The following is a 22,110-nucleotide window of genomic DNA, read 5'->3' on the forward strand; positions in this document are numbered from 1 at the left end:
TGAGTCAAATCCTTGCTTCTCTCTCACAGGATCCTGAGATGAACCTAGTCAATTCTCCTTCAAATAGTAAGAACAAGAATTTTTCTATATTCCAGCCAGAGTTTTCTTCAACAAGCAGATGAAGATTAAAAGCAATTTGTGTGATAGAGCAATTGTTTTTTTGGCTTACATATAAATTTTCAGTCTTCGTAACTTCAAAACAATTTTTAGTCAGTGTCAAAATTGATCATTTTCCAAAATGTACAAATCTAAACTCAGCATTTTATGAAAATATTTAAACATTTTTGCTCAAAAAGTTCATCTGATTTTCATTAATTGTTCATATTGTAATTTAGATTGTAATTGAAAAATGAATTTAGACACTATTTCAAGTCTCAGAGGGGTAACCATGTTAAGTCTGTATCTGCAGAAACAATGAGGTATTCTGTGGAACCTTACAGGCTAACAGATTTATTTGGGCATAAGCTTTTGTGGGTAAAAACCACTTTGTCAGATGCATTTGTATTTTATCAATATATCCTTATTAGGTTAATTGGACAACATGGGAGCTCTCTAGTGGCCTGTAGAATGTCCAGAGACATACAAGTTATTAACCAATGACAATGTAAGCTATTCAAAAGTATATCTGCTTTAAAATGTTCAGGGTTCAAATCCTATTAAAGTGTCTATTTTCCCCTCCAGCAATGGGATTAATTGCCATTAGATTTCTAAAGCAACTAACCAAACATCAAAGACATTTCTCATTAAATTATATAACTAAAACCACACACACACACACACACACACACCCTCTTTGAAATAGCCCTGTCACTCTCTCACACACACACACACACACACACACACCCCCTCTTTGAAATAGCCCTGTCAGAACAAAATTTGTAATTTCAGTGGTGAAATTAAACAAGACAGAGAAGGTTCTCTTTGGCCTACATTAGACTACTTTTTCTTAAAATTCCCAAATTATTGCATGTTTACACAAATAGTGATTAAAATGTGGGGTGTGTATGTATTTGCACTAATGTTTCCACCTTTGCTAGCTCCCATAGGAAACTTAGGGTGGGTGTCAGGTTGGACGCAGCCTCTTGCTGGCAAGAGAAGGGTGTGAGAATAAAGGAAAATTGCTAAGGGAACAAAAGAAGCAGATGACCAGAGTCCCAGCAAAAACCTACAAACGGACCCTGAGGGGGAAACTTGGGGAGAGTCATCTTGTACCTGATTAAGATGAGGCAGGTTGCTGAAGGAACAGAGGATCCTGCTTGCTAGAACACAAGTAGTCCCCTTAAGATCTCCCATGGGAAGGATGAGTGAGCGAAGGATGTGGCGTTTAGCATATTTTATTGTTTTGTATGATCTGTACAGTATTGTTTATGCTCTTACCTTTAATCGTGAAGATATTAGTATACATACACTTTGTATAGTCTGACTGATTCACAACAGCTGTATGCCCCTGAAAGTGTTAAACTGTAAGCCAGAAAACAATGAGTAGTCTTGTAGCACCTTAAGGACTAAAAATATATATATATATTTAAAGTATCATGAACTTTGATGGGCTAAACCCACTTCCTCTGCTCATCTGAGGAAGTGGGTTTTGCCCAGGAGAGCTCATGATTACATACACACGCATTGGACCTCCCTGGTCTGGGACCCTGGGGACTTAAGTAGTCCCCAACCAAGGAGTTTGCCAGACCAGGGGACAATGCTTCACTGCTGGCTGTCCTGCTGCCTGCTCCTCTCCCTGGGGCTCTCAAGGCTAGGGTTCTCCACCCAGCCGCTGCCCTGCTAATGCTGGCTCGGCTGAGGTTCCCCGCCCACTGCTGCCAGGTTCCCCAGCCAGGGCTGCCAGCCCTGTTCAGCCACTAGTGGGCCCAGTACCTCCAGGGGTTCCTAGGGTTTCCCGGTTCTGAGGCCACCCAGCCGCTGCCTGCCCCATTGCTGTGGCCCGGCTCCACTGCCCTTGTGAGGGTTCCCAGCCAGGGTTGCCCAGCCGCTGCCAACCCCACTACTAACTGGGAGGGTTTCCTGGCCAGGGCCATCAGGCCATCCCTGCTGCCACTAGGGACTTCTCTGCTGGGGCCAGGACTCTCAGCTGCCACCTGACCCCATTGCCAGGGTTCCCTGCCTGGGGCTCCTGGGTCGCTGCATGGCCCCGCTGGGGAGGTCTCAAGGTTCTCCGGCTGGGACGCCTGACCCCACTAATGATGAGAATTCCCTGGGAGCATACGCCCAAGGCAGATGAACTCTTCTGGGGTTCTTTGGTGCAGCAATATCTGTGGTCTTACTAGACCACAGATGTTGCCAGAACAGAGAGTCCTCCATTTGGGAGGTTCAACGTGTATGTATGTATATACTATAGACACACACACAGACTGAGCATCTCTTATCCAGTACCCTTGGGACTGGACTTGTCCCGAACCACGGATTTTAAACATACTAGAGAAGATTCGCTGCTACAACCCCAGCTGCTGGCTTTGCCAACTATGAGGGGGCGGAGGGGAGAGGAGCTACCTCCAGCTCCTATTGGGCTGCCTCCTGAGTTGCTGTCCCTGCTGCTCCTGCCCCGGCCAGACTGCCTGCTGAGCTCCAGCAGCCCATGCTGCCACGGATGCTGGAGGTTGGCTCTGGCCCTGGTCAGTCTGCCAGGTGCTCTGGTCCCAGCCTAGCGGTAATCTGCGGGCTCTAGCCCTGCTTCCGTGGGCTGTTCGGGCCTCTGGACCTATGCTGCCATGTGTTGCTGGGGGGTTGCTGCCAGTCCCAGCCCTGCTGCCACAGGCTGCTGAGAGCACAGGCTCTGGCCCCACTTCCACAGGCTGTTGGGGGCTGCTGCGGGCTACCACCAATTACAGCCCCAGACCCATCCACTGCTTCATCCCAGCCCCTCCTGGGTTGCCCTCCTGCACTAGGCTACGGGGGGAAGGGGGTTCTCTGATCCTGGAACATCCGTGGTCCTATTGGACCATGAATTTTGCCGGATCAGAGAATTCTGGGTTTTGGGACGTGCAACCTGTATATATTTTTGTTAGTCTCTAAAGTGCTACAGGACTAGTTGTTTTTAAAGTTACAGGTTAACATGGCTACTCCTCTGAAACCTGTAAGCCAGATGCCAGGGATGACTGGTGAGGAGGGATCACAGGGGGAAGGCACCAGCCATGTTACTGGTCCCCAGGCCTCCACCCCAAGCCCAGCCTCCTCCCATCTCTGCTCCAACCCTCTCCCCCTGAACAATGCAGCCTGGGGGACTGGCAGGGCTGCAGGGCGGAGGAGGGAGCCAGCAGCAGGGATTCAGCCCTCCTGCACTCATCAGCAAAGCACAGGAAGCAGAGCAACATGGCTCCAGCTCACACTGCTCCTCCCACCATGTTGCTTTGCTTCCTGCTGGTGATGGGGGGCTGCCTCACCACTCCCCTGAGTGACAGCTGGGAAATCAGAGTGTGCTGGGACTGCATTCCTCCGCTTCTCCCACCCCGATAGTCCCCTGGGCTGCCGAGAAGTTTAGGCCCTGTCAGCTATTGACCAGCCCCTTGCTCCTCCCACCCATGGTGTTTGAAGGGGCATGTGCCCCCTCATGACTTCCTGCATGTCGCCCCTGCCAGCAGCTTTACATCTTTGGGGTGGAGTTCTGGGAAAGAGGTGGGTTGAAGTACTGGGGAGTCTGGAGGGTGAATGCTGCACCCAGAGGAGCTAGATAGCTGGGCAGTGTGTTCCAACAATCAGGACACCTATCTGGGACTGTTCTCAGAGTCCTGAGTGTGCGTCTAGGGAACTTGAGATTGGGGAAGAGGTTGGACTCCGTTCCAAAGTTTAAACTCACTCCTTAGGATTCAGAGCACAGCAGCTTGGATTCCCTTCACAGAAGTCCTAGTGGGTAGCCCAGGAAGGGAACTATGACAGACAGTCCTTTTACTTAGGGTCTTACCAAATTCATGGTCATGAAAAACACTTAATGAACTATGAAATCTGGTCTTGTGTGCATTACACTATACTGCAGCAGTTTGCACAAGGGAGACCAGCGTTTCTCAAATTGGGGGTCCTGACCCAAAAGGGAACTGCAGGGAAGTCAGTTATTTATGAGGGTTTTGGTATTACAACCATTTTTCCTGTGCTGACGTTAGAGCTGGGCAGCCAGAGAGCAGAAGCTGTTAGCCTGGCACCCAGCTCTAAAGGAGGAGGGGGGGGGAGTAAGGGAGGGCAGCCCATAACCTGAAATATTCTTCTGGTTGATAGTAGGGATGTGAAGGACTAATTGATTATCCAATAAGCAAATGCTTATCGGATAGTCGACAAGCTTATCAACTAGTCACTCCCGCCCCCCCCACCCCTTTGCTGCCTTTATCAGAAAAATAGAGGGCTGCTACTACACTTCAAAGGTGGAGACACCCTATTGACTAGTCAATGCAAAATGCATCGACTATTTGATTAGTCGCAATTTAACATCCCTAGTTTATAGGAAAATCAGGATCCTGTACAGAACAAAATGAGGTCCTTTCTAAAAAAAATTACATATTATTATGCAAAGAGGGTATGACAGTAATGTGTAATTGAGAGAAATAACGAAGTCTTGTAGCATCTAGAAAAGAGGTCAAACAACCAATTAGTGGAATCTTAATCTGTACAGACTTAAATTTGAGAAGTCAGTCATTTATTGAAGAGAACACAGAAACAGCAATCCTATATCCTGCCAAACTTGTGATGTTCAACAACAAATCTTTCTGGATGCATCAGTGTCACCTGCTTCACATTTAGTAAGAGTCCTGATGAAGAACACAGCTATAGAACCAGTCCAATTTCAGAAGGAGAACAAGCTATTATATATCGGGGGGAATTATGGCTAGTGGGGGGGACGGACCCCAAGGTCTAATCTCTGTTAGAGAACTAAGAGTAATTGGTGTGACAGGAAAAAAAAAGAATACTCTGAAAGTTTAATTCGTAATTTCTCATGCTTGAGCTGTAAAATACTGTGTTTTTAAAAATTAAAGATGTAATAGTATAGTCGATTAACCGATAAGCAAAAGCTTATCGGTTAATGCTATAGACTACATGCATTCCCCTCCATCTTACCTTGCCAGTACATTTTTTAACAGGCTGGTCAGCAGCCCAGCTCAGTCCCAGCTTGCATTGGGTCCTGGACCTACCCTCAGTGTGGCTCTGAATTTAAAGTGTATTAGGAGCCTGGCGGGAAGCAGCCCAGTTCAGTTCCAGCTCGTGCCAGGTCCAGGAGCTCAGACTGTCTCCCCTCAGACAGGGGCTGCCCAGGGACTACAGAATAATTGACTAACCAATAAGAATTCATGAAGTTCATTAACTATTCAATTAACTAATATTTGACATCCCTATTTGAAATTCAGAACAGAAGTTATTTATTACTTTGTATTATAGCAGCTCCTGGAGACTCCAATTATATCCAAGCCCTCCCATTAGGCATTGTAGAGAAACATAGCAAGAAAATCCCTGCCCCAAAGAGGATTTTATTTAGACAAATCATACAAAGGAAGTGATACCCTCCTTTTTAACCGATTAGGGAGGCAGGCAGGCAGAGTCTTGATCAGAGAGGTCATTGCCATCTCTGATGATGAACAACCTGCAACCTTAAAACATTTTCTTGCCACACATTCGTACTCTCTTCCTGAACAATAAGATCAAATAAAAGTATACACAGTAGGAAGTGAAGAGATATGGAATTTTCATATACTTATTGTTACCTCATCCTCTCAACTGAACTGCAGTTTGTTTTGTCCATGTGCTTCATTCTGCCTTTCAATGAAATTAAAAGCTCCATGGGATAGAAAAGTTTAGTTACTTTTGTGTAATGTACCTAGCACAATAAGGCCCTGATTCTTGACTGGGTTCCTAGATTCTACCCCACAAGTATAACATGGACGTTATGATACTATATCAGTATTTTTGGTCATTTCTTTTGAATGGGGGAATTAACTTAAAACATCTAGAAAGATCATCATTATGGAATTTTTTGATCGAAGAAATTTTGGAAGTTTACCATTTCGTCATGAATTCCTCCCCCCCCCCCAATTCCAGTTTACTGTATTCCACTCAAGATAACTGGCCTCCTTTTAGGAAAGTGGCATTTGTAACTGTTTCAATTCAAAGGGGAAGTTTGGCAAGTACTGACTTCCTAATCAGAGAATTAAAAAGAAATCCTCACGTTGTTTGCTTGACTTATTCTGCATTCAAACAACAGGTGCAGTGTCATCACCTTCCTTCAGGTTGCACTTACAAGAGATTAGTTTAATTCTGGTATTGGAATGCAGCACAACATTCTCTTTTGAACAGGAGCAATGTGAAATAAGTCAAATGTTCAGGTCATCCAAAACAGAATAGTTTATTCTAATAAGGTGCTTTTGTAAATCTTTTGCCTTTTTATAGTCACAAGTATTGGAAATTGGGTTTGGGCTCAGAACTCGGTACACCTTAGCTTTGGAAAAACCTGGGGGCTGCATCCAAACTTTGTAACTCATGATTCTTAGAAATTACATCAGCATGTGGTAAGACGTGGCACAATTGCTCCTGAAGAGATGCCTACATTAATAAGTAGATGCTTAAACTTTTTTTTTTTGTGTTAAATCTCCTACCAGGGCAGATCCACTAGTACAGTACCAGCAACAAGTGAGAAAGCAAGTGCTGACAGGCTGCCAAAGTTGGCATATCAAGCCTAGCACAGCATTTTGAGGAATGTTGTATTATTTGTCTAGTGCCAAGAAATATACTCACTGCCTCAAAGACGTGGGCTCTGCTGTAAAGTGTTTATGATACTTCTAATTAGTTTACACAAAAGGCTGCCATTACTTAAGTGTATTAGATAATGAAAAAGTTTTTAAAAGACATTCGCTAAAATATTATGGAAAGAAACATGTACGCTGACACACAAGCAGTGTTTCTCCCCATAACACTGGAGCGGATTTGGCCTGCTCTAGGTTCTTCCTCCCATCCCACATGGATCTTGCTACTATGCCCAGTACTCATCTGAGGATCAGTCCTTATATGCTTCCACAACGAATCATCAAATAGCTACACTGGTTTTAAATAAAGCTGTTTTAAAACACTGTTGCACATTTTGTTTTTAATCTGGAACTTTAAAAAGTCAGAAAGTGCTGCATACATAGCTGTGTTAGACCAAGGGGGGGGGGGGGGGGGAAGACTCCTTGCCCTATAAACCTTGTCCCTATTTTATACATACCAAAAATCCAAATAAGATCGTTCCTAACTTCAGCTCCATTTATGTAATGTCGCTCATGAGGTCTTATGTCTTGAAGCATCAGACTATATTACACAATAGGAACTAAATGGCTGTAGCTAAAAACAAAAAGTCTGCTTGAATTTAAAGATAGCAATTCTTCTGCTTTTTATAGTTTATATGAAGCTTCTAGTTTATATTCAACCAGTAACCTAGACTTCAAATAGTGGTCGCAAAGAGACTGAATTTTTAGGTGGTTTAGGGGATCTCAAGTTCACTCCTTTTAATCTAGCCTCAGATTTTAGTCAAAAAAGTTATTGTGTAGCTTTTAAATTATCACAGATGTAAAACAGATAGTGTGAGAATATTGGAAATATAAGTTTCAGAAACACATCTAAGATACTGCTCATAGCTTCCATACAGCACCTTAAACACCCTAAAAAGCACTACTGAATATAAGCTCATACTCTGAATATTTGTACTATTGTTCTAGTTTTAGCTGAGAAATGTGTTTAGTTTGCTTCTGTGCTGAAGTTACATGTCTTTAATAGTTTGACAATTTCTAGAATAGATTAGTAGAAGTTATATCATCTGTCAGGCTTGATTTTCATTTCATTACCTACCTATTGTAAGAAGAGTAGACTTGGAAACTTTTGCAAGTGAATTTAGAAAAACTCTCTCACCAGAGTTTGAATCTCTGGTGAGCAGTTCTTTGCAGCACTAGACGCAAGTACAAGAACATCACTGTTCTCTCATTTAAATGTAGAATAATTCTAGGATTCATGGCAATGCCAGCCTAAACTTTGCTCTAAAGAACTCTTTGTTTTCAAATAAATCAATGCCTGGCTTTAGATAATTCTATAAAGAATCCTATTCATCCAGCACACAGCATACCAGTTAACATGAGAACAAACCCCACCCCTACTAATGTCTCTAAAAATTTTAATCTACCTTCATTGTGCTTCAATATATCAGATAAACACTTGTAAAATGTGGGATACCATTATAGCTAAAATACAGTTTTCTTTTTTCCCCCCACATAAAGCAATGTTCTCCACGCAAGTCTATATAAGTCACCATTTTCTTCATTGCTATTGCAAGTATTACCAAAACAATACATACCTTAAAGTAGGGGTGGGCAAACTATGATCTATGGGCCACATCTAGCCAAGAGATGTGAATGGTTAACTGGTAAGCCTTATCCTTAATGGGTGAGACTTACCCAGTTCTGATTAACTGGTGGGGGCTGGAGCAGCAAATCCTCACCATAAACAGAGCACTCTGGGGCCCACCCCCCTTGAATCGATTAACTAGTTAAACAATATGTTTAACTGGTGAACCAATTAAATGGGATTTTACATCCCTAATCTGACTTAACAGACCCCTTTTATCTGGGTCCTCAAGCTTCTGCCAGCAGGGCTCCTAAGAGTCCCTGGTACTGCCCTGTCCACTCTACCCCATCTTGATGGCATTGCTTATGGAGTCTTCCTCCCTTGCCCCCACGCCATGAGTCCTCCCACCCCACCATACAATTTCCTACCTGCCTTCAGGACAAAAAGTTTGTCCACCCCGCTTTAAAAGGCCACTATTACAGTCTGATTCGACAGTGCCTCGTGCACAATCAGTGGGAATTCTGAGGCTATGTCTAGACTACAGGGTTTTTTTTTTTTTAAGTGGCCTTTTTTCGAAAAAACTTCACCTGCATCTAGACTGCCACTATAGCGGTTTTTCTGACAGCAGTAAACCTCATTTTACGAGGAAGAACACCTTTTTTTGAAAGAGCTCTTTCAAAAAAAAGAAGTGTTCTTGACTGCAAATAGGGCTTTTTCGAAAGAGAGCATCCAGATTGCCTGAGTGCTCTCTTTTTGAAAGAGAGAATCGCTTTTTCGAAAAAAGTTGTGGCTTTCTAGACAATCTTTCGAAAGAAGCTTTTTCGAAAGATTCTTTTGAAAAAGCTTCTTTCGAAAGAAGCATGTAGTCTAGATGTACCCTGAGAGAAGAGCTGCAAGAGGAAGTCATGTATGACAAAGTCTAGGTTCTGTAAAACCCAGTATGTTGGGAATTGTTTTTCTACATTAAGTGTAAATATTTAAATGTTCAAACATTTCCCTAGTGTCCTGAGAACCTAAGTCACATGGTAGTTTTAAATTAGTCTGATCAGTTTCACTTTGTAATTCTAACTTAATTGCTCACGTGGGAGTAAAATGCAAAAGCCAAGCCTGCCATTTGATCCACGTGGATAGATTCATGCACCCAAAACCACATGCATTTCTAAAGGAGCAGGTAGAGTGCAGCAAGCTGAATCATAGAATCATAGAATAATAGGACTGGAAGGGACCTCGAGAGGTCATCGAGTCCAGCCCCCCGCCCTCAAGGCAGGATCAAGCTCCGTCTACACCATCCCTGACAGATGTCTATCTAACCTGTTCTTAAATATCTCCAGAGAGGGAGATTCCACCACCTCCCTTGGCAATTTATTCCAATATTTGACCACCCTGACAGTTAGGAATTTTTTCCTAATGTCCAATCTAAACCTCCCCTGCTGCACTTTAAGCCCATTACTCCTTGTCCTGTCCTCAGAAACCAAGAGGAACAAATTTTCGCCTTCCTCCTTGTGACACCCTTTTAGATATTTGAAAACCGCTATCATGTCCCCCCTTAATCTTCTTTTTTCCAAACTAAACAAGCCCAGTTCATGAAGCCTGGCTTCATAGGTCATGTTCTCTAAACCTTTAATCATTCTTGTCGCTCTTCTCTGTACCCTTTCCAATTTCTCCACATCTTTCTTGAAATGTGGCGCCCAGAACTGGACACAGTACTCCAGCTGAGGCCTAACTAGTGCAGAATAGAGCGGCAGAATGACTTCACGAGTTTTGCTTACAACACACCTGTTGATACAACCTAGAATCATATTTGCTTTTTTTGCAACAGCATCACACTGTTGACTCATATTCAACTTGTGGTCCACTATGACCCCTAGATCCCTTTCCGCCATGCTCCTTCCTGAGGCACAAGTCTACAGAACTCCAGCATGCCACACACTAATTGGACCTTCCTACCATGTACTAGAAGTTCTCAATTGTGCATTGACATATTGCAGTTAGTAGGGCAGTGTGCACTAGGAAACTTTTAGTGTGTGATAGAGTAGCCAGTGTCACATGGACAAGACATGCACAGGATGCTAGAGCACTCTAGCTTTACACTATAGTTTGACATACAGTAACAGCTCGTTTGGACAATCACATACTGTAGATAACCCTTTTTAGTGCAAATCTGAAGCATCATAGCCTATATTAAAAACCAGTATAAACAGATAATAAGGCTTGAGGTTTTCCCGTATAAAGCAATACGGGACATAATCCTGCAATTAGTCTGCTTTGGCATTATAAAATTGGAGATAACGTTATTTGTGTAATAAATCCTAAATCCTGGATCCTAAGGGAGACAAGTCACCATGCACCTATTTTTCCAATGCTTTATATTTTCAGCCATATATACTTTACTTCCTTGTGGTAATCCTCTGCTATTAAAAAAAGCCTTTTTGCCAGGTCAGACCAACTATGGAGGCTAGCATTGTTAGTTAAACTAGCTACCTATAATGTGGCAGAAATCTGCCTATTAAAAGCCAGGACATGCTGACTCTAATTTCAACTGTTATTTTAAACACACACCACCACTCAAATTGTTTACCCACTTGTGGTTTGACTTTAAACAAGTTGAAAATGAACAGATTCAGTAATTTTAAAGTACACACATCTTAAAACTTTAAATAAACTAGCTCCTTAAAATATGGATGACTAGTGAATACCTTGCAGCAGATTTTGCCAGTGGACTGTCACATTGATTTAGGAAGTGAGAGCATTACTACAGTATTAAGGTAATATTAGTTTCTACCTTTAATTGCTGTACATTAATTACATACCACAATGACAGGTGCCTTAGGGAAAATCTAAGGTATGGAATAAGACTTCTTTTGACTGCTGATGGGATTCTAATATTTTGGGGGAGGGGGAAATCAGTCCTCAGATTTAGCCAGTATACGCTGGTGCAGCTTACCAGCACGTGTTTCATGCTGCCTCTTATTCTTCAGAATCTAAGCTTTCAGTTTTAACAGCTAGAGATTTACCTTTTAGTCACTGAGACAGCTTCAAAGACGTGAACTAAGTGTAACAGATATAGTGATGTTTGTCTTTGTTTGCCCAGTTTTAAATGGGTGAACAGTCCCATTCATCTCATGTTGGGATTGGTGCTGCTTTGGACTCGATGACCTTCTGAGCTCTCTTCCAGCACTATGGTTCTATGATCTCAGTGGGGACTAACTCAATAAATGTTAACATTTAAAGGACTAATTATTCCACATCTCAACAAGAGGTATAAGAAATGAGAATGAGGATTTTACTACAATGAGCTGTGCAGTCCATCAAGCAACAGGTCATTTTAGATCCACAAGTGAATGGACTGGGGGGAGCACCTCAGCTTTTCCTCCAACTAACGAGTCAAACCCAAGGCCCATAAAAGGGAAACTAAGCATGAGATGCTCAGAAGGACCCATTTGTGTTTTTGGATCCTACCGAGGGGGAGCTGAGCCATAGGACCCCAGAATGTGCATGATCACATATAGCAACTGTTTTATCTGCTATCAGCCGGGAGTGAGGCTTGTTTTGTGGGTGGAGTTTGGAGAGTACCACCACTTTCCCCATCTGACTGCTAAACAATATTAATCTCAGAGGTTTAGAGTGTTGCCCACCACATCTGCACAGAATCCCTGCATGCAAATCCTCCCTTGTGTGGAAGATAGGCTTAGCCACGCCTATATTGTCTGCACTCTTCCCCAAGTTGATACAGTACAGGCTTCTGAGGAAGAGAGATTCAGGACAGGTCTACATTACAGGCCGGATCAACAGGGCAATAATCGATTCAACAGGGGTCGATTTAGCATAGATGCAATAAATCAACGACCAATCGCTGTCCCACTGACTCTAATAATCGACCTCAACGAAAAGCACAAGGGGAGTTGACAGGAGAACATCTTCCATCGACACACTATTGCAAAGATACCACCATAAATAGACCCCGAGTACATTTAACTTCAGCTTGGCTATTCACATTGCTGAAGTTGCATAACTTAAATGATTTATACCTGAAGTGTACACAAGCCCTTAGTGTCTTTCAGAAGGAAGGCTAGGAAAGCAATACAGGGGCCACTATTTTCTTAAAGCTTTGTAGAAGGCCTACTCAGCCACTTTCAATTGCCCTGCATTTAGTCATTCCATACCTCTTAAATGTCTGTTGCTGTCACTTGGCACCAATATTTATTCAGGTTCTTGTAGTGGTATCATAACATTGGGGTTGTCTACAGTTTCAATTCACACCCCCAAAAGCCTCCCAACCAGACAAACTAAACACTGGACATACAGGACCAAGATCTAGTGGCTTACATAAACAGTAGGTCAAGAAACTAAAAAGGGAGTGAGAGACACTGTCAGTTTGGTGGGGGGGGGGAGGGGGGAAGGCGGGGGGAAGAGGGAGAGAAGAATGTGAGAGGAAAGCTAACTCTTACTGAGATATACCTACTATTATTAGCCTAAAATTACATTAACTGCAAGAAGTTAAATGAACAGAAAAATTCTCCATTTTTCTGCTTGTTTACTTTGTACATTCGACAGCATTTGGGCCTGAATTGTGTAACTGGACCCTTTTATAAATATATTTTTCCATTTCTCCCTCGTTACCAGACTACACAGATGGAAGAGGAACTGAAACTTTCATACTGAATCCATGTGAGTGCAAGATTGCCTAGATGGATCTGATTCCAAGACTGGGGCCAAAATGCTGTCAAATACAGAGTACACAAGCTGAAAAACGGAGAAATTTTCTGCTCATTAACTTTCTTCAGTTAAATGTAATAGCAGGTACAATTTCAGAGAGATTAGGCTCCTTCTGCCCCTGATCCAAGCTGACAGTGTCTCTTGTTTCCATTAAGTTTCTTGTCCTACGATTTAGAGATTGTTAAATCCTAAACTGTTTAAAATAAGAGGTTTTTTTGTTTTATTAAAGTTGACCATCTCCTTTTAAAATGAGCCTCTTTTTAAAGCACACTACATGAACCATTCTAGCTTGCAATTCAATTCACTTTTCTGAGACACTGTGGCTTGCTCAAACAGCCTGATTTTTTAAAAAAAGAGAAAGATTTTGTTCCAATCTATTATAGCATGGGTTCCCAAACTGGGGGGCGTGAAGAAATTCCAGGGGGGGCACGAGGTGACCCAGGTTCCTCCCCCAAATTTTGCTGCTATTTTTGTTGTTTTTTGGACCCAGTTAGTTCCTTTTTATTTTTTTGCTCAACAAGTTTTGCTGCTTTTTGGGGGGGGGGGGGGGGAAGGGTGGAGTGAGGGTTTCTCAAAAAAAAATCGAAAAGGGGGCATGATGCCAAAAAGTTTGGGAACCACTGTATTACAGGAAAGTTCAACAAATCCCCTATCACAGACTCATCTAGTAAGTCAGTGGCAGAATATGCACAGGCTAGAAGAACAGTTTCAGGCCCTGAAGAGGCTGTTACAGTGGTGTAGTCAGAGGTAAGCCTGAGTGGGCCTTGGCTTACCCCCTTACCATCCAGGCCCACCCCCAGCCCAGCTCATCTCCTGTCCCATTGCTTACTCAACTCCTCCCACCTGACTCTCTTGCCAAGGAGTGAGATTAGGGAATGGGGGCTTGCAAGCCCCTGACTCCCACTTTCCAGCTGGAATGCTGGAGTGGGGCAAGCCACCATGGCCCAAACCCTGCTGGAGTTGGGGAAGCCCCACTTCTCTGACCCCACTCCCCAGAATGAGTACCACATGGATTGGTGCAAGCCCCTGAGCCCACTTCCCAGCTGGAGCACGGGTGGTAAAGCAGTGCAGGTTGGGGGGGGGGGTGTATTTTTCTTCACACCTCATTTTTCCAGAGCCCCTGGCCAGCACGTCAGTTGCCCCCCCATGGGACCAGAGAGGGAGGGAGTTGGCCCTGATGGCTCCTGCTCCACCTTCCGGTCATTGCCTGTCCACCCTAAACGGGAGCATACACAAGTGTCTCAGTCTGCCGCTGCTTTGTCAAATTGCCAAAAAAAAGTATTAAGCCAAAAATGTTGTTGCCTCAATAAAACCGAAAGAGTTTTAGAAGCCCTTTTACTTTTCACCCTATAGTTGGCTGTTTGCATTCTTCTTTCACTTTTAATCAGTTTTCTCGCATTCAACGTGCTGCAGCCTTTTCACTACACACCCTGCAAGATAATTTTACAAAATGCACGCGCGGACCGCAAGAGAATTTTAACAGAAGTGCAAGTAACAAAACCCACCTTTCCTAAAGCGGTGCCACAAACAGAAGACCTGTTCCAAAGATCCATGAGGACATGGAAGAGGAAGGATCTGCAGCCTTAAGGTTATGGAGGAAAGTTATCTTGCCCTGCGATTTTTTCCCTCGTTATTGCCTCCTATCCCCCATCAAGTTAATAATCAGCATGGGCAGACGCGCGAGGTAACTGCAGACAAGCCGATCTGACCTGTCACTACAACGCCTCGAAATAACCCCGAAGCCAGAAACGTGAAGCGGAGCACACGGTACCACGCTTTCTAACGCCGGGGAGAGAGCAGGATACGTACCACGCGTTTGCACAGGGCGTTTCTGCCGGGCAACTTCCTCGCACTATCCCTTTCGAGGATTAAACCGAGGCACCTCTCTCGCCTCCCAGAGCTCCAGGCCCCTCCCCACGCGGGGGCTTTTGTGCACCCGAGCCGCGCGGGCGCCCTGCGGCAGACGGAGGCAGGATTTTTCAAACGCGGCTTATTTCTAAGTATCGCAACAGCCACGCGAAAACCGAGCAGGGTGCAAGGCCCGCGCCCTCCCCGGAGCGGAGCAGCTCCCGTTCCGCGGCCACACGCAACTGGATCACAACTTCGAGCCCCCCCCCGGCTGCGCCGCGGCCGCACCTACCCCAGAGCGCCGGGCTGAGCGAGCCTCCGCCACTTTGCACTTTCTCTTCCTTTTTCCTGCAGCCGGGCGAAGGCTTTCCCCTGACGTGTCAGCGGAGCTCCTCCCGGGCCGCCGCCGGCCAGGCTGCCCCGCCCGGGGCTCGTGCCGCGCAGCGCTTACATGCCCCGGGGAGCGCTCGCAGGCCGCCCACGCATCCGGTCCCGCCTGCGGGATCCCACCGGTCTCCACCCAGTCGCCGGGAGCCGCGGCCAGGTGCGGCAGAGCCACCACCGAGCCCTGCCCAGCGCCCTCCGCTACGCCCGGCTCTGCAAGCCGCTTGGCCCACAGGCCACGCGCCGGGGAGCCCGCTCACCCCGCCGGGAGGGTCATTTGAGGACTAGCTGAAATGTGAGTTTCATGTGACAGGGGCGCGGGCAGGATAGCGGGGCGCCGCGGCCTCTAGCGGGCCCGGGGGGCAACTGCAGGTTGCTCCGCTGCGCCTCCTACCGAGAGCGGGGAGAGCCAATGAGCGCTGTCCGCAGAGCATGCCTCTCCCACGGAGCCCAGCCTCTCGGAAAGGCGCTTGAGGTGGGTCCTGCTGGAGCCTTCTTACAGCGTGCGAGGCCTTATTGAAACTCGGAAGGCGAGATGGGCGAGGTAATGGCATTTATTGGACCAGCTTCTGATGGTAAAAAGAGACAAGTTTCCCAACAACAGAAGCTGGTCCAGTCTCTGGACGTTACCTTACTCACCCTGTATCCCTATAACCTGGGATCAACACTGCTCCAAGAACACTGCAAACCATCACTGGAAAATGAAAAGTAAGACTTTCGTCTTAAAACAGAATATGCTAGAATCATAGAACCAACCATAGAGCTGGAAGAGACCTCAGATGGTCATCAAGTCCAGCTCCCTGCCTTAGGCAGGACTAGGGAGAGCTAAAACCCACAGTACCGTGTTAAACATGAACCAGCAGACACAAGAGGATTACATTGACATCCCATCTCTACATAAATTTCTTCAGGTATGGGGGGGGGGTTAAAAATACTAACAGCAAAATCAAGTCATTAAAATACAAAGAGAATTCACCTGAAAACTTTGTAACTTTGTACAACAAGTTTGAGCGTGGGAAATAATCCAGCAAAAGATGAGACACATCTGTTAAACAAAAGAGGGAGAGCCACTTGTTTTGTGCCAGTTTTAAGCTTAGTAAAATTCGTGTAGTTTTATGTCTTGTTTTACTCCCATGTTTAAGGTTTTTATCCTCTGAAAGCTGCAGCCACTTTATACTACATTTGTGTTTCTTCCTAAGTTTTAGAACTGCTGTCCTTTAAGGGGAAAGAAAAATAAGGCTATCTGAAGTGTACTGGATAAACTAGTGTCCATACAGCTTCTGTGTAAGTACTAGTGTAGTAGCCAGTCCAAAAAGCATGAATAAGAAGTTTCTATTGAGAAATTATCTGTAAACTAATACAACTCTGACAACCCTTTAGATTCTAGAAGTATATATTGGCTGTATGGAATGATCACACCTCAAAGACATAGGTACAATCTGAGACCCAATTGCAATTTAGAAGGTACGGAGTACCATGCATCTTCAACTCCTGATTGCCTGGGAGGAGTTTGGGTCTGTCTTTTCAATATATTTAAAAATAAGTAAAATTTAACAGAATCTGACCAGAAGCTGTGTACTTACCAGCATATGCACAGCATAAGCTGTGTACTTTCAGCATAAGCACATCAGTATCACTTTTTTCTTCCTTCTTCCTATTGTTTATTAAATCCATTTGTTTAAAATTCAGCTTGAAGACAGAATTAAACTCCAGGACAGGAATTCTTCTGTAGGTTTGTACTCTACCTAGTACTGGGCTTGCTGGACAGTAGCACAATGGAAATAAATCAGAATGCTCATATTGTTTCACCTGTGCCTGCAGACTGCAGCAGGCATTTGGATGCCTTAGCCCCAGTGTGATGCATGAACCAGGGAAAGATAATTGTTTCTGTTCCTTAACTTTCACGTTAGATTCATTAAGCCTGAGTTAGGCACCTTTTACAACAAATGGGAAGAGAGAGGCAGCTCAGAATGGGATTTTCCAAAGTCAGAATGCCTTAACTAGCCAATGGAAGATACCAACACAAGAGTGTGTGCTAGGTCCCACCTTCTCAGGGAGTTTGACACCTGGCTGCTGAGAGGTGCCTTCCCCCTGCTGGGGGGGGGGGAGAATCTCAGCTTCAAACCTCTGGGGTTAGGCACTATGTATTTTTTAAAGGAGCAGGTCTTCCCTCATAACTTGTGGCCTTGTGGTTAGGGTATTCATGTGGCTATGAACCAGGGCTGTCCCCTCTTCTGCCCAGAGAAGAGAAGGGATTTGAATAGAAATGTGCTACCTCTCAGGTGAGTGCTCTAGAGTCATTGGGATATGGGGTAGTTTGATGTGGAGAATTCCTCCACCTCTCGTGCTGGAGCTTCCTTCCCTCTTCTCCTTCCAGGCTATTTTATGTAAGCTTGCCTATAGTTGGCTGATCTGGTGGGTGGATTCTGGGCATGCTTGCCAGAATCGGCACCACAGATCAATGTTTACAGGCTTAAGTTTCTATGTGAATCTAGTCCTCAGTGACCTTTCTCCCCAGCCTCTCACTGGGTACTTGCTCCTACTGACTTATCACTGGGAGTGATAAATATTTAGCATCTTTGGGGAAAAAACAACCAACCTCCCTTCCCCACACAGGCCTCTTATTACTTAGATGTCTAACTTGAAGCTCCGACATTTGCAAAAAAATTGGCTTGCAAGTAGGTTTCAGTGGGGAGTTATGAAAGATTACGCTTTCCAGGCATTGCTTTACCTTGTGTTCTTTGATAGCCATTTTCTGTGAGGTGATTTTGGGGGTGAAGTGGCAGAATGATAAATTTGTCTCCAAGTAATGGTGTTGTTTTCTATCGATCATTTTGTATTACATCATGCTCCACAATTTCCCTTTCTCTTTTGTTATCTCAGCATGCAGTGACACACACACACACACACTCTCTCTCTCTCTCTCTCTCTCTCTCTTTCTCTTTCCCCCGCCCCAGTCCTACCTCGAGGACTATGCAATCTAATTCAGAACCATAGTGAAAACAACAGATGGATACAAGCTGAAAAAACACATTGAAATTATACAACTTTTTAGAACATCACAAAATAATTGACTTTAAAGGAGGTAGGTGAGGGAACTTGGCACAGAAGATGTAGGAAGTTGCTCAGAGCAGAGGGCAAACACAAGAGAAGACACACAAATGTTTTAAAAAAAATGAAGGGAACAGTTAGAAATGAGTGAGGCCGGGTCTACACTTGAAAATTAGATTTACTGAGCTACATTGTTCAGAGCTGAAGAAATTTTGTGCCCTGAGTATGAAGTTAGTCAACCTAACCTCCCATGCAGAGTCAGCTAAACTGATGGAAGAATTATTTTGTTTGCCTAGCTACCATCTTTCTATGCATGGATTAACTACTTGATCATCTATGGAGAAAAATAACCTTTCATTGAGGCAAGAAGCATCTACACTATGACATTAGTTGATGCTGTACTATGTTCTATAAACCAGGGATAGGGAATCTATGGCTTGTGGCTTGCTTTGACCTGACTCTCAAAGGTCAGGGCTCCCTCATCCCAGCAGCACGAGCCAATGCTGGTGCTCCAGGCATGGGGAAAGAGGAGATGCTGTGGCTGGAGTGTGCCAGCCAGCTTATGCCACTGCAGGTGAACCCCAAGCCTCAGGTGATCAATAAAGGCAAGCTATGGGCAGAATTGGGGCTGCGAGCTCTGCCTGGCAGAGGGGAGGAAGCGGCTTTGCATGGCTCTGTATGCTACAGGGAATGCTTCCCTGCAGCACACCATGTAGGTGTACCCATCTCCTGTACCCTCCTGCCCAGACCCCCACCCTGCTCCTATATCCCTTTCTGCCCAGACCCTGCACTCCCACGCCACTCCTGCAGCTTCCCTCCCAGACCCCCCAGCCTGCTCCAGCACCCTCCTTCTTACCCAGACTCCACATTCCTAGCCTGCTCTTGCATTCTACCTCCCTTCCAGACTCCATGCCTCCCAACCCATTCCTGCATCCCTCTCACAGCTCTCTTGCACTCTCCCTCCCACTCAGATCCAGCTTCCTCACTCCTGACAGCTCCCTCCCGCACACTGAGCCCCTCATTTTAGACCCACCCCAGAGCCTCAAGGGACCACAAAAGTCTACTAGCCCTGCACCCCCAGAAGTGTTAATCCAGCTGTGGAGGTAAGCCTTGGGCCTTGGTGCCTTGCCCTCCTTCCTCCCACCGTGGGTCTAGAGCTTGTATATGGTTCTTGACTGATTTTTGTGTGGATCAGTGGCCCCTGACCCAAAAATGGTTTCCGGCCCCTTTAAACTGTGCTAAATTTGTGCTATGGCTGAATCCCAGCCTGTCCAGTCGCAGTAGTTGGTAGACCTGACACCTCCGCACCTGCTGCAACAGCTACAAATACAAAAAAATTGCTGGAGCCCTAGGACCTCTTTCATTACACTTTAAGCACTGCCTGTAAACTTTCTTTTCACTCCCATCTGGATATAAGAATTTTTTAACAAGTTTCTTGCAAGAGTGTCATGTCTTCCTTTTGTATTGTGTCGCCACTATTCCCAAAGACTGACGTGTACTTGCAGTTAATTTTGGTCTCATCTTTCCTTATCGAATGTACTGCTAATTTCTGTAATTTTCATCTTGAGCTTACTCAAAGTATAGTTCTTTCCAGTCTGGGCTATGGCACATCACTGGACATGTCTACACTGGGGAGTTATTTAGAAATAAGTCCCCTTATTTTGAAATAAAAAGGCGAGTATCCACACTACCAAGCCTTGTCATTTCGAAACAATAACTCCTGTTTGTGAAGAAGAAGAATCTTATTTTGAAATAATTATTTTGGGAGTTATTCATAGTTCCAGTTTAATTTGTCAGCACTCTATTTCTTACATTTAGAAAGTACAAAGGATAGAGCTAGCAAACTGTCAACTGAGTGGGGGAGCCTGTAAAGAGTTGTCTGAGAGGGGTAGTCATGTTAGTCTGTAACTTTAAAAACAAGTAGTCCTATGGCACCTTAGACGCTAAGGCTACGTCTACGCTGCAGGCTTCTTGCGCGAGAACGGCTGTTCTTGTGCAAAAACTTGCAGAGCGTCTACACTGCATGCACGTTCTTGCACAAATAAATTTACAGTTAAGCATCGGAACAGAGGGCTTCTTGTGCAAGAGCTCTGATGCTCTGTACGAGGAAGAAGCCTTGTGCAAGCGTTCTTGTGCAAGAGGGCAGTGTGGACAGGCAGCAGGAAGTATATGAGCAAGAACTGGCCTCCCAAAAAAAAACACAGGTGGCCGCTTGGACACTGCGTACCCGCAGAGGTCACCCGTCCATATAGGCGAACTAGGCGGTCGCCTAGGGTGCCAAGTTAAATAGGGTGCCAAATGGTGGTGCAATATCATTGAGGGGTTTGGAGGTGGGGGCGCCGATTGCATGGTTCGCCTAGGGTGCTAGTTGCTGGCATCTAGTCTAAGGCCGCCCCTGCGTACCCGCACTCACAGCTCGCTACTTCCTGCTTGCTGGACCCTCCTGCCCCCCGCCTTAAAGGCCTAGGCACCCTGCAGACACCACGTGACAGCAGCAGCATAGCTGGCAGCTCTCCACTACATGACTCTGCCTGCTGCACCCAGGAGCCCCAGATGTCTGCTCTAGAGCCACCCCATGATCCTGCACCTCACGGACCGGGGACATCCGGCCTGGACCCTTGAACCGGTCCAGGCCAAGGTCGAGGAGCTGTGCCTGGGCTATGTCAGGGCCACTGGGGGGGGGGGGTAGGAGCCGACACCTGCCCCTACTACAAGTGCCTGCATGCCATCCTGGGCAAGACGGCAGTCCAAGGGCCCTCGTTGGCGGTTGACACTGGACTGTGCACCCCGGTGGTCAAGCCGCCTGACCTGGAAGAAGAGGGCAACCTGATCACTGCACCAGCACCATCACCCTCCACCTGGAGCCAGTGCCCAGCAGCCAGGATGTCTCCCTGGCCTCGTCTGAGGACGCTGACGGATCCTCTGGTGAGTGTTGCGGTTCTCACTCGCAAGGGCGGGAGAGCTGGATGCCCAGAGAAGGGGGGAGGAGCGTCACTCAGGCAGTTTGATCTGCACGCTATGCAGCAGTACGCAGCATGTGTAACCTCGTGCAGCCTGACTGTGTGGCACATGGATGCAGTAGACAGCTCCAGGGCACGCTGGGGACCCTGCTGCTCACACACGTACTGCCTGGGGGGAGAAGGGGGGATGGCGGCTGAAAGCACCCAAGCCCCAAGGGCACAGGCCACACCCCACACATCCCGAAGGGTGCTGCACACAGACAGCACGCAGCCATGCCTGCCCATGTGACACAGCAGCTGCTTCTGGGAAAAGTGCAGTGAGCCACCCGATGACTGCAGCCCCCACGGAGACCCCAGGCTGCTCCTGACCCTTCTGCTGCCCCCGCGGGAATCTCCCCACTGTGGCCACACACTTCCCTAGGCTACTTGTCTGAGGGCTGAGGGAGGGGAAGCAGGAAAGCGGGCAGCCTGGGCCTGTGGCCCACTGAGTCTTGCTGCAGCAACGGTACACTCCCAGTAGCCCTGGCTCCATCTCCCAGGAAATCAATGACATTGGTCCAAGAACCCAGACCTCATCTGCCACACTTGCTCCCATGCAATGTGGATGTGTACTCAAAACATGATTACAGCATCAATGGTGTGTGCTCACAGACGTCTACAAGAGTAGAAGCCATGTGCTCTACTGTGGGAAGGGAGTGTGCACAGTGCTAGACAGACGGACACAGCATGCCAAGTGGCTACGATACAGACAAGGGGTCTTCATTCACAGTGATGTCTCCCAAGGGTTACAATCCATGGAGGATCACTTCGCTCCCAGGATTTTGAGCTAGTCCTTTAAGTGAACACACACACA

The 22,110-nt window shown here is 45.9% G+C and overlaps 1 protein-coding gene and 1 long non-coding RNA gene across 21 annotated transcripts in view; one reads left to right on the top strand and one right to left on the bottom strand.

Annotated features, from left to right (window-relative positions):
• LOC142827044 (uncharacterized) overlaps positions 1-13,058 on the top strand; it is a 57,033-nt gene extending 43,975 nt beyond the window's left edge. The window contains exon 3 of one of the 3 annotated variants that reach the window (XR_012901414.1): positions 12,922-13,058. This is a non-coding gene — a long non-coding RNA (uncharacterized LOC142827044). Of the gene's footprint in view, positions 1-29; positions 164-12,921 lie in introns of those variants that run through there. The other 2 variants (XR_012901416.1, XR_012901415.1) reach the window with 2 other exon arrangements.
• SGK3 (serum/glucocorticoid regulated kinase family member 3) overlaps positions 1-15,539 on the bottom strand; it is an 85,721-nt gene extending 70,182 nt beyond the window's left edge. For 7 of the 18 annotated variants that reach the window (XM_075920604.1, XM_075920589.1, XM_075920599.1 and 4 more), the window contains exon 1: positions 15,155-15,537. The gene's annotated coding sequence lies outside the window, so the exon portion shown is untranslated. Of the gene's footprint in view, positions 1-14,519; positions 14,791-14,823; positions 14,969-15,154 lie in introns of those variants that run through there. The other 11 variants (XM_006131476.4, XM_075920598.1, XM_075920596.1 and 8 more) reach the window with 4 other exon arrangements.
• Positions 15,540-22,110: the final 6,571 nt, after the last annotated feature.

Source organism: Pelodiscus sinensis, chromosome 2, assembly GCF_049634645.1.
Source record: "Pelodiscus sinensis isolate JC-2024 chromosome 2, ASM4963464v1, whole genome shotgun sequence".
NCBI classification, from domain to species: Eukaryota; Metazoa; Chordata; order Testudines; family Trionychidae; genus Pelodiscus; species Pelodiscus sinensis.